This window comes from Protopterus annectens, chromosome 2.part0, assembly GCF_019279795.1.
Source record: "Protopterus annectens isolate FY-2018-M chromosome 2.part0, PAN1.0, whole genome shotgun sequence".
Classification (NCBI taxonomy): Eukaryota; Metazoa; Chordata; order Ceratodontiformes; family Protopteridae; genus Protopterus; species Protopterus annectens.
In genome coordinates this window covers 785,533,436-785,558,325 of record NC_056728.1, presented here as the reverse complement: position 1 = coordinate 785,558,325, position 24,890 = coordinate 785,533,436, and positions in this window count along the sequence as shown.

The window sequence follows — 24,890 nt, the reverse complement described above, 5'->3', positions numbered from 1 at the left end:
CCATTAGGTGATGGCATTGCGTTAGACTGTATGGAATCAGTGGCCTGTCCAGTGAATCAGTCATATTTGTGTGTACCTCATACAATCTGCTCCCACCTTGTGCTCCCACCTTGTGATGCCTATCACATCGGACTACATGACTACAGTCATAGCTGGCCTTAGGCATAGGCCAACTAAGCAGCCGCCTAGGGCGCCGCTTTAGTGGGGGCACTTTATCAGTATTTATTTGGTGTAGGTAGACCAGGATGGGGGCACTGGGTGGTGTGGTGGAGGGTGCCATTGTGCCCTTTTGCCTAGGGCACCAGTTGACCTAAGGCTGCTCCTGACTACAGTATCGGGAATGGCTGCCCATTAGCCGACGGCATGGCGTTCGACTGTACGGAATCAGTGGCCTGTCCAGTGAATTAATCATATTAATTGTGTGTTCCTCATATGATCTGCTCCCATCTGGCTGATTAATGGGAACTGAGACTCTTCAATACAGACAAGTAGTTGGGTTGTGGGAGACACATCCGTTGGCCGAGTCATGCTACCGCATACCTATTATAGGTTTGCCACCTTTTCAATTGGCCAAGGTGGGACTTTAGGGTTACCACCTGTCCCACTTTGCGATGGACACTGCAAAAATAATCAAGACATAGCAAATGTCCTGATTACAGTGCATTATTAAATTCTACGTTTCATTAATAGTTGCATAAAACAATTATTTATATATGAAACTTCTATATGGTATGTGAAGTAGCATAAGCAATTCAAATGTAACTAGATTAAGCTTTTATTTGTGCAAATAAGTATAATCCTGTACTATGCACAGCTGTAGGTATGTTTTGTCCTGGAAAGTCTGACATTTCTGCAGAACATGTCCCACTTTGGCCATTTGGAAAGGTGGCAACCCTATAGCACCTGTATGGTATGTAGAGACGTCAGACTTTGCAGGGCAACACATACTCACAGCCAGTAGAAAGGGGAGTACTTCACTGTTTTGCCTAAATAAAAGGTTATTCTTGTAGCATTATAGTTGCTTATACTGTTACTTATAACATTTAGGTGTTTCAGGTACAAAATAATTGTTTTATGCAACTACTACAGACAATATAGGAAATATTTGCCCAAAATCACAGGACATTTGCCATAATTACATTTATTTTGCAGGACACAACTGCCCAAAGGGGAGTGTCCCTCACAAAGATGGACAGGTGGTAACCCCAACCCTATTATTCTATCAACTTTCTAAGGTAGTCGGCAGAACATGTGCTTTCTCTCACTAGCAGACCTCTCATACGAATGGAGAAGTATGAACACTGAATCAGGGACACTGCATAACAACCTCAGGGACACATTTAGAAGGTTGGTGCTATTAACCTGACACATTGATGGACCCAGGGCACATATGTATTCATACACATTGTCTGAGGTACATGCTGTTTAGGACTCTTACATGTTGTCATTATTTATTACGTGCATTTCGCCACCTTTCCTCCTAATATCACTAGTTCAAGGAGGGTTTAGTTGGGACTGTGTTAGATTCTGATTCATAATCATGGACGTCCCTGGTAATTGTGGACAGTTCAATGATATGGTCCCTATGTGTTCCCCCAATGGTTTACGGACTGTCCAGTAGAAGTGCTCTTAAGGTTTGGGAGGTATGAGCATCTGCTATACCCACATCAGAATATTGCTTACACCCATGGGGCGGTCCTAATACATGTCTGCCAGCCAACACCTGCATGCCTAGGCCCATAATCGCATACCCATAGTTCCCCTACCTGCCACTACTCTACAGCACTCATCCTTACTGTGGGCACAGGTGGGCGCAAGTGGGATATGAACACACCCCTACACACTGCCCACTCTCCCCATGTTGGGACACATGTCGTACATTGTGTCAACCCATGTGTTATCAGGCTTGCACAACCTACTGTTCTGTGTACAGCTACATCCTGGTCGCAGTAGTCATTACTCGCATTGCCTGGAAGAACAGAATTTTTGGTGACCCACAAGAGACGTTGCTGTCCATGTTTAAAGGGTAGACCTTGTAGATCTCTCCCACTGGTAGTTTCCTGCCGGTGGTCTGGGAAGCAGTGTTGTATTTACCTTCATTGTGTGTCTGTATGTCTCACCGGCCTAGCTGGGGGGGTGAGAGGTAGACATTTGTTGATTGGACCTCCCATCAACATATGCCCAGTCTGAACATATGTTACCCATAACTGCTGTAACATAACCTAGGTATATACATGTGTATATTTATTGTAACATATATATATTTATATATATATATATATATATATATATATATATTTATATATTTACATTAATATATACAGATATATCTGCATATGTATTCATACATGTATATTCATATCTTGCTGTATATATATGTATATATATATATATATATATATATATATATATATATATATATATATATATAATTTGTGTGTGTGTATGTGTATATATGTATATATATATATATATATATATATATATATATATATATATATATATATATATATATATATATATATATATATATATATATATATATCTGTGTGTCAATACATTCCCTGCTCATACGCACTTACACATGTGTAAAGGTGTTTATACATGCTTCACCAGGATACTAGTGCCTTATTCATTAATAACATAGACACTTCACTCCAGTTATCTTGTAATTGGTATGTAGCACGTTATACAGCAGACAGATGTAGCAATATGTTCATGTATGGATTACCGATGGTAATTGGAATGTGATAGTGTGATTCGACCCATCCCTCTTCTACACAGCCTATCGTTCCATCTACTGTCAATGTTTGTATGTGCACATTCCTATTATTTATGTCAACAAATGGAATGCATGTGTTACAGAATTTGTACTTCAACATATTGTCTGCATGTGACTATGCATATATACCTATTACGACCTAGCTGACCTCCACGGGGCGGTCCATTACAACTGGCCCATCCAACCCTGGCATGCCTGGATCCATAATTGCATACCAATAGTTCCTCCACCCCACCCGTGTTGAATTTACATGCGTAACATCCATTATCCACTTGTTATCGCAGCCATGACGCACCTTTACACATTGCCCTCTCCAGAGCTTTTGCAGCCCTACACACATTTTGTCCCACCTCATGTATTCACAGGGTCTCCCGCCATGTATATTTGCACATACGTGCTTTCCAATTTTTGGAGGTCCCAGCATGGGACTACAATCCGTGTGTGTAAAGTAGACTTAGCAATTCAACAATGTTATTCCCACTGGTAAAACCCTGCCTGTGGTGTGAGTAGCGGTGCTTTGCTCACTCCTGGGCAGCTTTTTATGACATACGCTGAAAGCACTATATAATACCAAAATTGCTCTTGATTCCCTTCACATCCCTTGTGTATGCTTTATTGTTACAACGTCCATACTTCATATATATATATCCTGCAATAAATACCATATTTGCTCAGTATTGCATGCCGGGCAGCACCGATTAGCTAGGGTAAAACTATTCCCAGCTCCACAAAGTCTCCTCTTCAATTTTTCCCTTGGAACTAGACAAACTTTCAACTTAAGCATTCAAGCCTTTCATTTCTCAGCCCGGCACTTGCTCAAAACTTATAGCAAGCACTTATAAACCCTAGCACTAGACCCTCCTGTACTGTACAGAAGGACAAGGCTCTCTATTCGACCTTACCAGACATCCAGTAAAACAGTTCACTGCATCTATCCAGGCATATCCAAAGGTCAGTTTCAGGTGTACTCTCCAGTCCAACTGGTGAATCTGGGCATTTTTAGGCAGTGTTACAACAGCCTCATGTACACAGACAACCCCCTCCTCCTACCACCAAACACGAATACATGCGAGAGATGCAGTTATACAGCCAAACTAGAGGTTAAGCTCTCTCAACCCAAGATTGGATCAGACAGTCAAGAGGAGAAGGGAAATACTTGCATCACACCACCAGTCTTACACAGACCCATTAAACCAGCACCAGCAAAAAACACACATAAATACCTGAAAACATACTTGGAAGTTCTAAATAAAAATCTTCAAAACCAACAGAGACCTCCAAAGCAAACATCCAAGCAACCTCCACCCCCCAACACAAACCATGAAACACATACTTCACAAAACCAGTGTGCCATGCAATCACAGCCCTTAAGGCAAAATAACATATCCAACATACTAGTAATAGGTGACTCTATAGTCAGGCACACTGACATCCCACTCACTAGGCTGAATAAGGAGAAGGTTACTGTTAGCTATATGTCAGGTGCCAGGATCCGTCACATAACATAAGCACTCAGGTCACTCCAGAACAAGTACAAATATGACTCTGTCATTGTCCATGTTGGTGTGAATGACCTGAGCTGTACCTCCCTGGACTACATGAAAAGAGACATGGAAGAGCTCTCTGATCATGTAGTCCAGGCCGGTATGACCCTGACCATGAGCAGCATCCTGCCATCAACAAGAATCATACCATGGTATAAAGAAAAAATTCTCGATTTCAACAATTGGCTAAGTTTCTGGTGTCATTCAAAGGGGATCCAGTGTCTGTCTGCCTGGGATGACATGCTCGACAAGCCATGCTGCTTCACTAGAGATGGCTTGCACCTGTCACCCTTAGGCTTTCGAATACTTGCCAAGGCTCTTGCCACCCCCATAGTGCCTTTTTTAGGCAAGGCTCAAAAGACAAACCCACTGCCATAAATAGCACAAGTAACAAAAATCTGAGGGTTATGCTACTCAATGCCAGAAGTCTAAACCTCAAAATGCACACACTCGAGGCACTCCTCAGTATGGAAAAAATCAATATATGTGCAGTAACAGAAACCTGGTTAAGGCTCCAGAGAGCACACCAGCACAACCAGGTTACAACTCATACCATACATTTTGGCCACAGAACCCAAACCGAAATACAAAAGGCGGGGGCGTATCCATATTAATCAAGGATACCCACACCTTCAGGTTAGTGGCACAGCATGATGCGTCAGAGATCATTCACGTGCAGCTAACAATGGGCAAAACTGCAATTCAAATTGTAGCTTGCTATAGATCACCCACCATGTCCCAGGACCCCCATTCCGCATTTCTGGAAACACTGGGAAACATAAAGGTCCTACCAAACACCCTAGTATTGGGTGATTTCAATTACCCAAACATTAACTGGGAGAACTACTCAAGTACTAACTCCCTTGCCCAACTTTTCCTAGAATTTATAAACTCAAACACCCTGGTTCAACTGGTCAACACACCCACCAGAGGTGACAACATATTGGACCTGGTCATCACCAACATGGGCGAGCGGTGTTCCACACCAGAGGTCAACCTCTCACTGGTTAGATCTGACCATAAACAAATCACTTTGGATATCCATATTCCACCCCTTCCCCCGGACAAGAAAGCCACCGTGAAAAACTTTTCAAAAGCAAATTTCACGTTACTTAAGAACGAGGTGGAAAGTTTCAAAGCCCCCATGCTGAAGGATAACACTGTCCAAGCTGCAAAATCCTTTACTAATGCATTCTACGGGCAGCTACAAGAAGGCATGGATCATGTCATCCCAAGCAAAACCAAGACTCACTCCTCCAAGAAAAGGAAACAAGTCTGGTGGACTCCTGCCATAAACAAGCTATGCAATAGAAGGAGGAAACTAGTACAGAAAAGAGTAAAATCCCAAGAAGGGAAGAAATCCCTGATCAGTATCAGCAAGAAACTACAATCCCTCATAAAATCATCGAAGGCGAGCTTTGAAAGAAAAATTGCCAAGGACTCTAAAGATAACCACAAGGCATTCTTTAGCTATGTCAAGAATCTAAGTGGCAATGCTCAGTTCTGCTCAGAGTTAGTGCAGAATGGCACAAAATACACTGAACCGACCGATATCACCAACATCCTGGCAGACAGGTTCAGCGCAAACTTCACCCCCATCTCACCCCCAAAAGGACCCATAACCATACCAGAAGAATGTAGAATCCCTGAAATCACAGACCCTTGGGTTAAAACAGCCCTCTACAAAGCCAAAAACTCAAAATCAATGGGACCGGACAATGTCCCAGGCTGCATCCTACACGAGCTCAAAGATGAATTAACCCCTCACCTAAACACTCTGTTCAATCTCAGCCTCTCCACAGGCTGCATACCTATAGAGTGGTGCACAGCAGCGGTTATCCTGCTCCACAAAGGTGGAGCCACAACAGACACTGGGAACTATCACCCTATAAGCCTGACTAGCTTGGTCTGCAAGGCTATGGAGCGCATCATCGTGGAACTCATTAACAGAGACATTGGAAACCTCCAAACACTGGACCCTACCCAGTTTGGCTATGTTAAGGGCAGATCATGCCTCCTAAACCTGGTGGACTTCTTTGAGACAATTACCAAGGCTATAGACAAGGGAAAGGTGGTACACACAACCTACCCAGACCTCACTAAGGCCTTCGACACCATTCCCCATTCTGGTATTATAGACAAGCTCACCAGCTTGAACATAAACCCCTACGTCATGAGATGGGTTGCCAGCTGGCTCACGGACAGAACCCACATGGTGACAATTGCGGGAGCTAGGTCCATCTATATACCGGTTACAAGTGGTGTTCCCCAGGGCCCAGTTCTAGGACCCCTCCTGTTCGGCATATACTTCTCAGATGTACAGGCAAGCACAGGAGGACTATGGCTGACCAAGTTTGCCGATGACTGTAAACTAGGAGCTATAATTGACTCTCCGGCTGACACAGACATCCTCCAAAAGAGTTTCACTGAGATGGATACCTGGTGTCAAAATCATGGTCTCAAGCTAAATGCCAAAAAGTGCATAGTCATCCCCTATGGAAAAAGCAAACTACCCACAAACTACCACATAGTGGCAGTCCCCTAAATATGGAAGACCTAATAAGGGATCTGGGAACCCAAGTAGATAGTAATCTCACCTTTGATAATCACATTGCCAAAGTGGTGAGAAAATCCTTCTACATGGCCCACCTAATCACAAAAGGGTTTGAATCCAGATCAAAAGAGGTCATTGTGCCCCTCTGCCCCTCTACTCATCACTCATCAGACCCATCTTAGAGTACAATGCCCCATTTGGGATGTACCTTACAAGACATCTGCAACAGCTGGAAAGCCCACAGAAGTACCTCACTAAGAGGATCAATGGCCTCAAAGAGATGCCCTATGCAGCTCAACTGAAGAAACTCCAGTTGTACTTGGTTGCATACCGCCTACTCAGAGGTGATCTCTGCCTGACATACAAGGCCATGTCCAACCCAGAATTGATGGACATGCTCCACCTAAAGAAAACCTTATCCCCTCGAGCCACACGCTCTAGGGATCTAAACCTTACCACAACAATAAATAGGACATGCTGGAGGGATAGATTCTTGTCCCAGAGAATTCCCATGCTTTGGAACATGATCCCAGTCTACATTAGGCAAAGCTCCTCGCTAACACTCTTCAAAAGAAACCTTGACAAGTGGATGGGAAACAGAAAGTTTACCTCGGGGATCACTTCAGTGGCTCTGCTGGACAGAGGCACAGGGAACTAATCTAAGGGGATAGTGAAAGCCGATACATTCTGGCTAGGCTTATAAATGCCTTCGGGCAGATAGCCTAGTACCCACCTATGAACCTATGAGCCTATACATATACATATATATATATATATATATATATATATATATATATATATATATATATATATATATATATATATATATATATATATATATTTCATGTATGTAGATATATATCTATACACGCATATATATATGTGTGTGTGTGTGTGTGTGTGTGTGTGTGTGTGTGTGTGTGTGTGTGTGTGTGTGTATGTATGTATGTATATATATATATATATATATATATATATATATATATATATATATATAAAATATATATGTGTGTGTGTGTATATATTACATCTGTACATACAAACATACATTTCCTATGCTGGGAGCTGCTTTCACCCACGCAAGCACCCTCGCCTATGCTTACTGTGCGTTACATATGTTTACTGCCGCTTATTTGTACTTACTTGTGTCTTATTCATTATGACAGTACCACTTTGATTGAAAGGATCTGGTTAATAGTCCCATGTGATACACACGTTCACCTTTACATGTTTAAATGTCAGCTTTAGAGCAGAGCAACATTCATTCCACAAGGAAAATGATATGTGCTATAGGCAAACTTGAACCGTGAATGCCTTTTCATTAGGCGGATGCTCTAACCACTACACTATTGGTGTTCTGCTTCATTTATATGTATACCCATAGTTCATAGTTACCCAAACAGACACCTCATCATTTCACTTACACAGCAGGCATCCATTTTCCTGTTGGGAAAGCCACACTACTACACATACGCCATTCCCTTTTCCCTACTGCTCTGGACCCGTGCCGCATGTTGACTCACTCCGAGGATATTCAGACCTCCAAAGCCTATAGTCCTGGCACATATGTGTTTGCTTGTCAGGGTGTTCATGTGCTCATCTGGGTTTAGGCTTGTCTGACTGGGGACCAGGACTGCCCTGTACCTAGCTGAAAGTCAGACTTAGCATGGGGAGATCGTTCATTCCACTTTTAGCGTCCTACCTGTGGCTGAGGATGCAGAGTTGTGCTCACCTATGGCCATCCTGATATATAACAGCACTAAATATTATGGGGATTTCTGCTGCTGTTTCCTTTCACATTCATTATGACTGCTATATTGTGACCAAGTTCATTCTTCATATCTACATATAGGATGCACAAGCCAATACATTTCTTTGTGCCGGACCCAAGCCCGGATAAATGGGGAGGGTTGCGTCAGGAAGGGCATCCGGCGTAAAATTTTGCCAAATCAAACATGCAGACAAAAGTACACATATACATACCGGATTGGTCGAGGCCTGGGTTAACAATGACCGCCACCAGTACTGTTGGCCAACAGGGTGCTAGCGGAAATTAGGCAACTGTTGGCTGAAGGAGGAGAAGAGGTGGAAGGCATGGCCAAAGGCAGGTAAAGGCTAGTACTGTGATATTGAGGGTCGGAACTTTGAATGTTGGCAGTATGACTGGTATAGGGAGAGAGCTAGCTGATATGATGGACCGAAGAAAGGTTGGTATATTGTGTGTGCAAGAGACCAGATGGAAGGGGAGCAAGGCTAGGTGTATCGGAGGTGGGTTCAAATAGTTTTATAATGGTGTGGATGGGAGGACAAATGGTGTAGGCATTATCCTGAAGGAACAGTATGCTAAGAGTATTTTGGAGGTGAAAAGAGTGTCAGATAGAGTGATGTTTATGAAGCTGGAAATTGATGGTGTAATGATGAATGTTGTTAGTGCATATGTTCCACAAGTTGGGTGTGCGATGGATGAAAAAGAAAAATTTTGGAGTGAGTTGGATGAAATCATGATGACTGTACCCAAGGGTGAGAGACTGGTGATTGGATCAGATTTCAATGGGCATGTTGGTGAAGGGAACAGAGGAGATGAGGAAGTGATGGGTAGGTATGGTGTTAAGCAAAGGAATGCAGAAGGTCAGATGGTAGTGGATTTTGCAAAAAGGATGGGCATGGCTGTGTTGAATACATATTTTAACAAGACGGAGGAGCATAGGGTGACATACAAGAGTGGAGGAAGATGCACACAGGTGGATTATATTTTATGTAGAAGGGCCAGTCTGATGGAGATTGGAGTCTGTAAAGTGGTGGCAGGGGAAAGTGTAGTTAGGCAGCATAGGATGGTGGTTTGTAGGATGTCATTGGTGATCAAGAAGAGGAGGATGAGTGTGAGGGCAGCACCAAGGATCAAATGGTGGAAATTGAAAAATGGTAATTGTGAGGTGATGTTCAGGGAAGAGTTAAGACAGGCATTGGGTGGCAGTGAAGAGTTACTGAATAGCTGGGTAACTACAGCAGAGCTAGTAAGAGAGATGGCTAGAAAGGTGCTTGGTGTGACATCTGGAAAGAGGAAGGAGGAAAGGAGACCTGGTGGTGGAATGAAGAAGTACAGGAGAGTATACAGAGAAAGAGGTTGGTGAAGAAGTGGGATTGTCAGTGATGAAGAAAGTAGACAAGAGTATAAGGAGAGGAGGTGCATGGCAAAGAGAGATGGTGAAGGCTGAGGATAAGGCGTATGAAGAGTTGTATAAAAGGTTGGACACTAAGGAGGGAGAAAAGGACCTGTACCGATTGGCTAGACAGAGGGACCGAGCTAGTAAAGATGTGCAGCAGGTAAGGATGATAAAGGATAATGAGGGAAACGTACTCACAAGCGAGGAGAGTGTTGAGCAGATGGAAAGAGTACTTTGAGGGGCTGATGAATGGAGAGAATGAGAGTGAGAGAAGGTTGGATAATGTGTGGATCGTGAATCATGAAGTGCAGCGGATTAGCAAGGAGGAAGTAAGGATAGCTATGAAGAGGATGAAGAAACGGAAGGCTGTTGATCCAGATGACATACCTGTGGTAGCATGGAGGTGTTTAGGTGAAATGGCAGTGGAGTTTTTAACTAGATTGTTTAGTGAAATCTTGGAAAGTGAGAGGATGCCTGAGGAATGGAGAAAAAGTGTTTTGGTACCGATTTTTAAGAATAAGGGTGATGTGCAGAGCTGTAGTAACTACAGAGGGATTAAATTGATCAGTCACAGCATGAAATTATGGGAAAGAGTAGTGGAAGCTAGGTTAAGAAGGGAGGTGATGATTAGCAGTATGGTTTCATGTCAGGAAGAGCACTACAGATGTGATGTTTGCTTTGAGAGTGTTGATGAAGAAGTACAGAGAATGTCAGAAGGAGTTGCATTGTGTCTTTGTGGATTTAGAGAAAGCATATGACAGGGTGCCTAGAGAGGAGTTGTGGTACTGTATGAGGAAGTCGGGAGTGTCAGAGGAGTATGTCAGAGTGGTACAGGATATTTACGAGGGTAGTGTGACAGTGGTGATGTCTGCCGTGGGAGTGACGGTTGCATTTAAGGTGGAGGTGGGATTGCATCAAGGTTCAGCTCTGAGCCCTTTCTTATTTGTAACGGTGATGGACAGGTTGACAGATGAAATCAGACAGGACAGAATACATGTGTGTGAATGAGATGGAGGATAGAGGAATGGTGTGGATGCAGGGAGTAGAGGTGGTGAAGGTGGATGAGTTTAAATACTTGGGATCAACAGTTCAGAGTAATGGTGAGTGTGGAAGAGAGGTGAAGAAGAGAGTACAGGCAGGACGGAGTGGGTGGAGAAGAGTGTCAGGAGTGATTTGTGACAGACGAGTACCAGTAAAAGTGAAAGGGAAGGTCTACAAGAGGGTAGTGAAACCAGCTATGTTATATGGGTTGGAGACAGTGGCATTGACAAAAAGGCAGGAGTCAGAGCTTGACGTGGCAGAGCTGAAGATGTTAAAATTTGCACTGGGTGTGACGAGGATAGACAGGATGAGGAATAAGTATATTAGAGGGTCAGCCCAGGTTGGAAGGTTTGGACACAAAGCCAGAGAGGCAAGATTACGTTGGTTTGGACATGTGCTGAGGAGGGATGCAGAGTATATTGGGAAAAAGATGCTAAGGATGAAGCTGCCAGGTAACAGGAAAAGAGGAAGGCCTAAGATAAGGTTTATGGATGTGGTGAGAGAGGGCATGCAGGTGGTTGGTGTGACAGAGCAAGATGCAGAGGACAGGAAGAAATGGAAACAGTTGATCTGCTGTGGCGACCCCTGATGGGAGCAGCCGAAAGAAGAAGATATATATATATATATATATATATATATATATATATATATATATATATATATATATATATATATGTGTGTGTGTGTGTGTGTGTGTGTATATATCGGTCTGTACATACACATGCATATACACCTACATGCTTATTTACATTTCCCATACCGTTGAATCACCACCACTTACCGTCGCGCATACACGCTTGCATACCCGCTTATGTCTAGGGTTGCCACCTTTTCAAACGGCCAGAGTGGGGCATTTTTGGGACACACATCAGATTTTACAGGCCGACACATACCTACGGTCAGTACAAAGGTTAAAACTTTACTTATTTACCTAAATGAAAGCTTATTCTTGTAGCAGTTTAGTTGCTTATTCTGTTTCTTGTAACATTTTATCTATTTTACATACAGAAATAACTGTTTTATGCAACTGTTAAATGAAATATGGGACATAAGTATTTCCTACAATCACAGGACATTTGCCATTGTATTGTTTTTGGTCAGGACACAACTGCCCAAAAAGGGACTGTCCCTCGCAAAGTGGGACAGGTGGTAACCATACTTATGTCTGCTTTAAAGCGCCTTAATCACCCTATATCCGACTGGCACTATGCAAATGTGGAAGGTATATATTCCCAATAATGCATGTGGGGAGATGTGCATCATGGTCAGGTGTTTAATCCTGGGTCGTAGGTTCTGCAGGACCGGCTGGAGGCTGAGCAGTCTTGTAGACAACTACTGCTCATACAACTTGTGTCCAGATGTATACAGGACTGGACATCGTGTCGTGACACCAAGTCTAATGTTTAGAACAGATACTTATCCCATGAGGGATATCCAAAAATTGTGGGGAATGATGACCTCTATTCCTTTGGCTTTACGAAAATGAGGTAGGGTTATACATGCAAAGGATACATAGTTTGCAATCCTGAGACTGCCTAGGGTGAGACTGCCTACTAGATATGAGCAGGGGTCGCTAGCTGCAGATATGGCTGCGCCTATCTAGCAGCCCGAGTATGGGTGGTTTTGGTGGATGTTCAGGAAGGGGGGGGGTATGCTGTGAAGGGGATGATGGGTATTCAATTATGTATCCAGGTGTGTTGGGGTTGGATGGCTCAGTTCAGGCCAGACCATTATGTGGGTATGTGCCGGTAATGTTTCTGTACATGTATATTGCACTTTTTAATGTTCATATGTTTGTGGGATTGTATTGCAGATTTGAATATTTGTTCTTTGGTTATCTTCCTGATTCACCCACTGCTCCCTTGTACACCTCCAGTTCACCTATTGTGCATCCAACCCAATCTTCCCTTGGCAAATTATTACATTACCCGTCACCCCCCACTCCCATATTCCACAAAGATCATCCATTCCTTCTCTGGTTGATGGCCCATGGCGCAGTCAACAGAACACATTGTGTACACTGCATATCTCTGGTACCAATATGGTTGTGAGGACTACCCTAGCATTTCTAATCATCCACATGCTGTACTTCACGCACATAGTTACACGCAAACACTTATCTTTCATGACATGGTAGGCAGACCCGGGTAATACCCGTTCATCTATGGGCCGTTCTGACAAGGACAACTTGGACCACGAATGGGCAGATATTGGGCAAATGCTCTGACTATTGGTAGCGTTGCCATCTTTTCATATGACCAGGATGGGACATTTTCTGGACACACATCAGACTTTACAGGCCAACACATACCCATGGTCAATACAAAGGATAGTACTTTAGTTTTATGCCTAAATATAAGCTTTTATTGTTGTAGTGGTGTAGTTGCTTATTCTGTTTTGTTTACTTGCTTATTCTGTTTCTTGTAACATTTAGGTGTTTTATATACGGAAATACGTATTATATGGGACTATTACGTAATATATGGGACATAATTGTGTCCTACAATCGCAGGACATTTGACATTTATAATGGTTTTGGTATGGACACAACTGCCTAGAGGGGGACTGTCCCTCACAATGTAGGAAAGGTGGTAACCCTAACCATTGGGCTAGGCTTATCAATTGGCGGCGCACTAACACGATGCATTTCACTTCCACTTGGTATAACTATCAACACTACAATGGAATACGGGCACGGGGTTTTAAATATCATTTGTTCGAGGGACGGGGACTCAATATTCAGCTATGTGCCTTTGTGTTTACTTTTTATTTTGGTGTTCGCAAAACTGTCTTGTATGCTTTGCATAGATTTCAGTATCCATGGACACTGACAGGAGTGATTACTATTAGAAGCAGGCTGTACTAGTCAGCATTTTAGGTTGCGTGTATGCAGCTGACATGTTCATGCCTCTGTGCAGCACTTGGACACGCCCCCTGCACTCATGCAAGTTTTCTATGCATGTGGCCATTACGGCAGCATGCCTTCATCAATATGCATGTGGTGCTGATGCGCATTCTCTACACCATCCTTAAGCTGAGCTTCATGAATCCCGGGGAATGACTTTACTGTTTATAACTATTCTGGTCTCTTTATTGAAGAGGCACTGGTTGAGTTGTTTGCAAAAGGGTTTACATTCATGCCAGATCATAGAGCAAGCTTGGCCTCTTCTCTTATAGACGTTAAATTGTTTGTTCGTAAACTAAATCTGAATGTCGTTATGGGGGTAAATGTAAATAGAAATGACAAGTATTATATCCCCAGTACATTCAATCCACCTCTACACCCAACACTAGAACGTTTCAAACAAGTTTGTGAGCTGGATTTTAGGAATAAACTTGACAACTTACCCCACAAGAAACATGAACAGAGCATCACCGAAAAGGAGAAACAATTGTTGGATGACTTACAAATGGCCCCCGTGAGAGTAATGAAACCTGATGAGGGAGGCGGACTGGTATTAATGAACACAAGTGACTATGCAATCGAAATGTTTGAGTTACTTAACACAGACTCATATAAAGAAGTGACAAGGAATTAATTGAATATAGCATATAGTCGTATTAAATCATTTATTTATGAGTTGTTCATTGAAGCCAGAATAGACATTCATTTATTTAATTATCTGTCTATGCCAGCACCCAGAATACCTAGTATTTAGGCATCCCAACAGTACACAAAGATATAGGAAATCCTCCCATGAGACCATTAGTAGATGCCAGAAATAGCATCACCTATGCATGTGCCAAATTTGTAGACACCATACCAAAAAAGTATGTAATTAGTGAGAAGCAAATTTGCAAAGATTTGTGGTCATTTCTACATAATTTAGACAACTTACAATTTGACAACAGGTTTAACTTCCTAACAGTAGATGTCAAATATCTGTATACGTCTATCACACACCTTGCAGGGATAGAAAGGGTTAGCCATATTATGAGAACAAAAGGGGCATCTAACAAAGAAATTAGTCTAATTGTAGAGTTACTCAACACAATTTTGTCTAACAACTATGTGTTATTTGAAGGCAGAATATTCCTGCAATTAACAGGTATAGCCATGGGCTCTCCATGTGGCGCCAGTTTCTCCAATTTGGTGATTGCGGACTGGGGACACGAATACATTTTTCAGAACAACTGGGTTCAAGGAAAGGTGTATTATTACACCCGATTTTTGGATGATATTTTCATGGTGATAAAGGGTGGCATGGAAACAGCTAATGCAATAGTCAATTACTTTAATGAAACAACTGACTTTTTGTGTTTCGCATCACAGTTTAGTATAGACACTATAGCGTACTTGGATGTACAGGTATCAAAAGACACAATCCATGAATGTTACACTGCATGGATATACAGAAAAGTAACTTATTCTAACAGTTTCTTGCACTTTTCCAGTTGCCACCCCTTTCACCAGAAAAGGTCAGTAGTGAAAGGACAGTTGGTCAGAGCATCCAGGATGGTTTCATTAGATATAGATTTTCAAACAGAATGTAACATCCTTAAGGAGATGTTCACCAGAAGAGGCTATCCTACATCATTGATTAACACACTTATATTGGAAGTCACCCACAAACATAGTAATGGTATTTACAAGCCCATTTTGAGTCAGGAACACTGTAACATTAACATTACATCTCAACATTTGTTTGAGACATCTTCTAACACTAACGATCTACAGAATATGAGTAACTTTATTATTACATTCAGCTTAGATGCAGTAGACCTCTGCGACATTATAAGAAAGAGCTGGGAGTTAATACTTTTAGATACTTCTGTTAGAAAGAAGGATGAAGGTACACCTAAGATGATTTATAAAAGAGGGGATAACTTGAAAAACTTTGTCGAACGGAACCAAACAGTTATGACAAGTAGGTGTGGAATGTGCAAATGTGGCATGTGTAAGTATTGCAAACGCATGGATGTGAGTCAGAGATTTAAAATAAGGGATAGGAAATATACTACCAAATATAGATTAAATTGTCAGTCTAAAGCAGTAATATACCTGGCCCAATGTCAAATGTGTCCCGCATTCTACATAGAGAAAACTGACCGTTGACTGCGGGAATGAGTATATGAACATCTGTATCACATTGGTAGACTAAGTGAGGACAATGCCTTAGCTAAAAATATTTCTGAACACAAAGAACATACATTTTTATTCAGTGCAATAGATCAGATTATACCTGACAAAGTAGGAGGACCAGACCCTTTAAAGTTGGAACGTCTTGAGTTAATATGGCAGTTAAAAACAAATGCGAGTCAGTACCCAGGACTGAATGAAATATGTTCTATTTCATGTATTTTGAAATTAAGAAGTCTTAGTACTACATTGTTTTAAAGTATAGAAGTTTAATTACTATTTTTTATTACAAAGTACATGTCTTGGACTCATAATTTAGATAGGCTAAAAGAATGAAGTCACACTTGTATTAGCACTTGTATTTTTAGCATTATATTGATGTTATTGTTTACAATAGAAATACACATTTATAAAGTACAAATATAAGGATATACATATTAAAATTTTAGTACAAAGTCTATGGACAAAAGGCATTTTTAACAAATTATTTTCATTGTTAGTGGGGTAGGAACTGTGTTTTGGAAGAAAATGTAAACACATAGTGATTAAGTGTCTTTAAGTTTTTAATTGTGTTAAATTGATGAGAAGTTATTAACTGATTAACTACTCAATTGAGTTAATGAAGCTTCGGTTTCAATATATAAGGGTAGTAGGTTATTATGTATGCTTCATCTGAAGAAGTCACAGCATTTACTGTGATGAAAAACACTTTATGTGGATTAAATTGTGCTATTTTATTATAGTTTTGTGTCGACTTTCACTTCGTTCTTCAGTCCAGTGTATCGTGGCTTAGTACCTATGAACCTATGGTGGAGTTGCTTCTAATCTACATTATGGGCTCAGTACTACATCATTGTGTTAATTTTCAGTGTAAGGTGTTCCATCTGAAAGAAGTCGTTGACAACTTGTCTTTCTATAGAGTAAGAAACTACTTCTGATGCATTTAAAATGGAAATACAATAGTTCATACGTTAATATAGGTAGTGAAGCATTATGGATTCAGTCTTTTATAATGCCATGGCAGGGATTTTCAGCTCTTAAAAAAATATTGATGGGTCATCCTTACTAACAAAATAAAATCCAAAAGCAACACGCTTTTTGTATAAAAAAATGTATAATTTGGTATTGTATATATTAAGGAGGTTATATCCATCTCCAAAGGTTTGTTATTTATATTTGGTTTAGAACATGAACAACACACTTTAAGGAAGGAGTAAAAGGAGAAGTTGAGGAGTTGAAAGTGAAGATGCTACAGCATATGACATGCTATTGAGCAGACAAAGAATAAGGGAGAAAATGGAGAAGTGCCAAAGTCTGGAAAGAAACGGTAGGGGTTAAGCTACAAATGTGGTCTTATGTGGTAAAGCATGAGTTGGAGAGAAATACATAAAGAGAGCGTGGTGAGGAATAAATTAGTTAAGTGTTGCCTAGAGTTGAGAAACAAAAGTACTTGGCCTCTGTCATAAGTTCTAAATAAAATTTATATATGGATGAATTTTGTTTCATAGGTTCATAGATATTTACTAGGCTATCGGTCCAAGGGCCTACATAAGCCTAGCCAACAAGGTTCCCTGGCTTACACCACCCAAGAAAGTTATTTTCCTGTGCCAATGTCGAGCAGAGACACAGAAGTGATCCACGGGGTGTATTTCCTATTTCCCATCCACTCATCAAGATTTTTCTTGAAGAGTGCTAATGAAGAACTTTGCTTGACACAGATGGTTAGCCTGTTCCAGAGTATGGGAAGTCTCTAGGACAGGAATCTATCCCTCCAGCATGTCCTGTTTATTGTGGTGACAATGTTTAGGTCCCTAGAGCATGTAGCTTGGATGGATTGGAATTTCTTTAGGTGTAGCATGTCCAACAGCTCTGGGTTTGACATAGCTTTATATGCTAGGCAGAGATCACCTCGGAGTAGGCGATATGCTACGGAGTAAAGCTGGAGTTTTTTGAGGTAGTCAGTGTAGGGCATTTGTTTGAGGCCAGTAATCCTCTTTGTGAGGTACTTCTGTGACCTTTCCAACTGCTGCAGATGTCTTGTGAGGTACATTTCAAAAGGGGCGTTCTACTCTATAATGGGTCTAATGAGTGTCGAGTAGAGAGGAACAATGACCTAATTTTTCCTGGATGAGAACCTTTTATGATGAGGTGTGCCACATAAAAGGACTTCCTGACTACTGTGGTGATGTGACTATCAAAGAAGAGACTACTGTCCACCTGGGTCCCAAGGTCTCTTATCATGCATTTGGTGTTATGGAGATTGCTGCCTATGTGGTAGTTCATGGATACAGAGTTTTTACCAAAGGGGATGACACTGCACTTTTTGGCATTGAGCTTGAGGCCATGGCTCTGAGACCAGCCATCTGTCTCAGTGAGGCCCTTCTGTAGGATGTCCACATCATTTGGGGACTTGACTATGGCTCCTAGTTTACAGTCATCTGCGAACTTCTTTAGCCAGTGGCCTTCTGTGTTAGCCTGTACTTCGGAGAAGTAGATACCAAACAGGAGAGGTCCCAGGATGGAACCCTGTCGTACTCCACTTGTCACTGCTTTGAGATCGATTTGGAGTCTGCATCTTTTACAGTGTAGGTTCTGTCAGTGAGCCAGTTGGCAACCCATCTTGTGACATAGTGATTTATTCCTAGTTTAGTGAGTTTAGCTATAATTCCAGAATGGGGGATGGTGTCGAAAGACGTGGCGAGATCAAGATAGGCTGTGTGAACCACCTTACCCTCATCTACAGCTTTGGTGACTGCCTCAAAGAAGTCAATCAGGTTCGGGAGGCATGATCTTCCTTTCACAAACCCGAACTGGGTGGGATCCAGAGTTTGGAGGTTACCAATGTCTTTGTTTATGAGTTACATGATGATACGTTCCATGGCCTTGCAGACCAGGCTCGTCAGGCTAATAGGTCGATAGTTCCTGGGATCAGTGGTAGCTCTCCCTTTGTGGAGTAGGATAACTGTTGCTGTGTGCCATTCAGTGGGCACAAAGCCTGATGCTAGGCTATTATTGAACATGGTGCTTAAGTGGGGAGCCAGTTCATTCTGAAGTTTGTGTAAAACACAGCCTGGGATGTTGTCCGGTCCCATGGATGCTGTGTGTTTGGCTTTAGAGAGTGCAGCTTTTACCTGTGTAGTTGTGATTACAGGGACTCTGCATTCTTCCTGTATAGATATGGGCCCTTTAGGGGGTGAGAGGGGGGTAAAGTTAGCACTGTACCTATCTGCCAGGATGTTGGCAATATCAGTTGGTTCTGTCATTTTCTTGCCTTTGTGCTGTAACTCAGAGCAGATCTGGGTGTTGCCATCAAGATTCTTGACATAGCTATAGAATGCTTTGTGGTTGTCCTTGGAATTAGTGGCAATTTTGTTTTCATAGCTAGCTTTGGATTAAGGAGGCTAGTAGGGATTCCCAAAATTGAGGTGCAAGGGCAGAAAAGTTGTTACATGACATATATTAAGACAGTCAACTTAATATGATGCAAGTGCAGAAATGGAAAAACTGAACAAGTTTAAGTAAGTTAATTTAGACGACAACCTTCCAGATTATTAAACTACACAAACAGCAGTCAGTAGTGAGTGCCTTACAAAACAAGAACCTATAAGAGATGGAAAACTATTGCAAAAATGCCCTGTAGTATAAACCTCCGGTGGTAATAAAATACATGCAATTCAATGCAGTTCTAAGTACAATAGAACAATAACTGGTAATTGTACCAAATCAGAATTTTGCTAGAACAAAACAGTTCAGAGCTTATGCTGGTCCAACTTTAAGCACAAGAACTACAAATAACAGCAAACCAGTCTACTACTTGAAAAAGTACTAAGCATAACTGGCTAGCCAGAGTGGTTCGTGTCATGTGACCATAGTAGGACAAAAGTAAAGCATACTAAATGGTAAGTCCACTCAAGCTCTCCACAGCTATTCATGGTTAACCAACTTGTACCAGGAGCAAATGTTAAAAACATATATAAAATAATAAAATGTTGCCAAAATGCTCTCAGGTAATGTTGAATCAAACTCCAGCAAAAGGTGCACTATTAGGGACACCTGATAAGGGTTTCTGAATCTCATGCTCAAAGACAGTGAGGTAGTGAAGACCTACAGCTGGGAAGTACAGTAGGAAAAATAATATTGACCAGACACCCTAGATGCATTTTCAGAATTAATAGTAATCCATTTTTGGCTGAGTGAGAAGGTAGACCTAGGCTGTGAGCAACCCATTAATTTACTATCAAGATCATAATTTATGACCTTATCATTGCTATTTACCAATAGAAATACCTTACGTCAGGAGTGCTAAAGCCATGAAATATAACCTAGTCAACAACCTGGCCAAAACATTTGCATTCAGTGGAGATAACTCATATTAGAATGAGAAAGATCATATTAAAGTGCATTTCAATAACCTAGACAAGCACAGACTACTGCATTGATAACCACTGCAAGATCTCCACATGGTAAAGGATGCTTAATCTGAGATTATGTTCCAGAGATGATAACAAATAGTTTTTACAGTTGTTGTTACTTGGTCATTCAGTGATGTCTTCCATGAGCACACCGTGACGATGAGAGCAAAATACATATGAAATCATATACTAATCATGTAGCAGTTTGGGGGAGTTTGGGGACTATGTAAGGGCCAAACAGTTATGCATCTGATAACTGTCTCATACAGCAGTATATAAGTAGATTTGTTTTCCTTGAAGAAAAGCTGTAGCCAAGAAAGCTAGCAAATAATGTGACCTGTGGATAATATCAGTCTTTAGTAAACCTTTGAACAGGTTTGTCTGTTTTGACAATGTATGCTCTTCAGACTACTGTGCTGATATGACACAGTGGCAGACCTGTTTGTGTTTTTGGCACTATCAGCTGATTTGTGGAACTTGATTTGACATTTTCTGGCTTGCTGCAAATGACACATACTTTCTACCTGGGCCTGTAACAACTCTGCCACAGGAGGAGCAGATCAACAGTAAATCAAACAAGCTTTCTGTTTTTATTGTACTATTTTTTTGATTTTTTTTTTAAATTTTATACATTAAAGCAACCTTGGTTTCACAAAGTAAAGACTCAAATCTCACTTTTGCCATTTTAATTGTTTGCATGCTACACAGAACCATTAGAATTTCACATTGTTTCATAATGTTTTTGGCTGGAGATGATGGGACTGAAACCACTATCATCTCTGAAACTTCAGCAAACTGTTTTCAAAATTGGAAATGGTAGATTAACTATTTTGAGTTATATTTCACTGGATTATGAGGCCTGTGAATAAAAAATAAATACATAAATAACAGTTACAATATCCCTTCATATCATATGTGAAGAAACTGTCAAGATATTTAACATTGTTACTTTCAGAAATGAATAATGAGAGACATCATTTATCTTCTAAAAATAAATTCCAAGTATCAAAGGAGAACCTACAATATCTGAGACAGTTATTTTTCTATTAGAAATTATAGGGATCAGGAGATTGTCTTTGTTACTCAAATTAAGCATAGAATTCAGGACAATGAGTTCGGCAACAAGATTGATTATTAGTTAGAGACAGAATTGTGTGAGAAATCAGTAATGGCAAGCAAAAGGGTATATTATTAAAATAAACAGACATGATATGGAAAAGCAACTGATATATGCAAAACAAATGAATTAACATTCATCTTAAAAGCATGACTGAGGAGATCAAAGGGTGTAGAATATAGGCTGCAGCAAAGAAGGGGTAAACATACAGTATACATCTTGTAAAAAGTTATAAAATAGAAATTAACTTGTGATCAACAACATAGCAACCAGTAAAAATGATGGCCCAACAAGAAACCACTTCCTCTGTAAACAATGTGGAATGGATCCATGTAAAGTAACTGATTTCTGTTTCAGAACAAAACCTTACAGAAGACAAAATAAAATGCTTTTGCAGGTGGGATGCCCATCCAAAGCCTTCAGAAACTTCATCCCACACCGACATTTTACTTATATATAGCAAATCCAGAGATGTATAAACTGTGTGGAATGAGGACAGTTTTGATGTGTTCTAGGCAAGGGTCAGTAAGCAAAGATTTATCTTCCATTATCTGTCTGCAAATGGATTAATTCTAGTTAATTTGTATGAGGAGCTTAGAAGTAGCATTTATTATTTAAGGTAATCAAAGCAGGAAAAGATGTAATTATTGGGAGCTGCCACCGCTCTGTGACTGCTACTGTTCCCTGACTAGTTTTGACTTTTGCACCAAGTCACCCAGTCCTTGTTGTGCCTTTGAATGCACTGGCTGTGAAAATTTTTCATAATCTCATCTGATCTGCTCATATTAGTGAGCACTAGATGATCAAACTGGAAACAACATCCCTATAGACTGCTAAAGAGTTCTCCTCTATTTCATATCTTTGTACCAGCAAGGTACACAATGCAATACATTTTTTCATTTTAATACTAGCTTTTCTATAGACCGCTGATCACTGGAAATCCTAAAAACTACTTTTTAGGTGCCAGTTTGTTATTAGTACCACTGCTTTTCTCCAGGTAGGAGAACTAGAAGGTGGACATTGACTCCTGACTGCCATTGATTAGGTAGCGTGCATGGGGCTTCCCTTATTAATTTGTTGTAGTTTTGCTGAAAACATCTTCAGTTTGTACAGCTTGGCTCTCTATTTACCTGAGTTGCTGTATTTGCTATCCAGCAACAAGAAGACTACAGACCCCTGCAACGTCTTGGAGAAGACTGCTCATCACCAAAAAGCTTGTGACTTCCTTCTCGGGAACCAGCTTGAAAAAAGTGCTGCAGTTTTGCTTCTGGTGTAGCAAAATGCAAAGAGACTTCGATCCCTATCTGCATGTTGTTGTAATGAGACCTGGCATAGTAGCAATCAGTTAGTAGGCAATAGGGGAATCAACACTATTCACCATTCTTGTTAAACTGAGTTTTGTCTTTTCACTAAGTATTACCAGATTAGCTACCATTTTACTTAACTTCAGAGTACCAGTCTAAATACTTCATCCATAAATCCTTAGGGTCAATTATAATAGTCCCCCTCAAACCTACAAATACTATGACCAGCCTCAGTCTGCCATACTCAGCAAGGGTCAAATGTCTGCTGTAGCAACATCTGCAGCCAGTCAGATTACCTTAGGTGCTCTGAGGCAGAATAGCAGCTGCCTTATACTTATCAACCAGTCACTACATCTACCACCTGATAGTAAAACCTGTGAGAGATGTAAATATTTAATAAACATGGAAGTAAAAGACTCACATCAGCTCACTGTCAGTAAGCATCATAATTCCTTAACAACATATCAATCACAACACTCCACTAGTCATATAACGTATGTTGAGGCTGTGAAGAAAAAGATTACCAAAACCTCCTAGAAAATACTCTTAAAGATCACAGCCTCCAACTCACAAGATGACACTCCTTCTCCACTAATGCATGTGGCAAATCCACATAACTCTTGAGAATTACCATGAAGGTAGGCCTAAGTACATAAGCCCACTATCTCTACTTCCCCACAGGGAAATGATTTCATCATATGTGACTCAGCACTTAGACATACAGACTGCACACTCATGAAACTGGACAAGAATGGAGTGAATGTAAGCTGCTTGTTTGGTGCCAGAATCCATGTTATACCAAGGGCCCTAAGGTCCCTTAACCCAGATAAATATAACTGTCCCATATGATAGTGAATGACCTGAGGTTCTCCTTCCAGAGAAATATGCAGAGAGACATGATGGAACTTATGCATGTATAGAGGAAGGAAAGACACTAATCCTGAGTATTATCTTGCCTTTACCAATAAAAATGCTTATACACGCAAGGTAATGCAAGGTAATTGGTTTTAACCATTTGCTAAGAAGGTGATATCATTCTAATGGGATCCAATATATGTCATTCTGGGATGAAATAACAGATAAGACTTCCTATTTTGATGGGTATGGCTTGCATCTCTCATACCAGGGCTTCTGGATAAGTCTTTGCTGCCCCATAGACCCTTTTTAGTCAAAGTTCCTCTACATGAATTCCTATATCTCGGTCTCAAACTCAGATTCAGGCAACATCATGGCGTTACTACATGCTAAGAGACTAAGTAGAAAAATACCAGAAATTGTAGGCCTACTGCAACTTAAACACATTCATATTTGTGTTTTGCCTTACAAACACAAGGTGCAGGGTTTGAGTCTCACAAGGGATAATTGGCTAGGCTTAAATGGCTCGCAAGGGCAGTTAGCCTAGTACTGAACTATGAACTATGAACTATGAACTAATAAGACATGACTTTATGCCAATGACAAAACTCCCTTCTTACTAGGATTTGGTATCTATTTCATGTTTAGTCCCTTGGGTAGCTGTGTGGGAATATCTGTATTTGTCAAAAAAAATCATTGCTTCATTTCAAATAACTCACAACATTAGCATGGAGCTCTTAGACATCTAAATTACTCTTAATAAATCTAATTTTTACTTCATTGCTAGATACAGATTCCCATCAATGACTCCAAGACATCCTGGAACTTACCTTAACAACACTAAGTGGTTAAATGTCAAACCAAATTTCTTCTTGCTAGGGGACTTTAATTTCTCTTACATTGATTGGCATACTTCCACTCTGAAAATGGATATGCTTAGTATTTCCTTGACTTGTTAATACCAATAGCCTGTAACAAACTGTAAAACTACTTACTAGAAGCTCTAATATCCTTGACCTGGTCCGTGCCAACTTAGC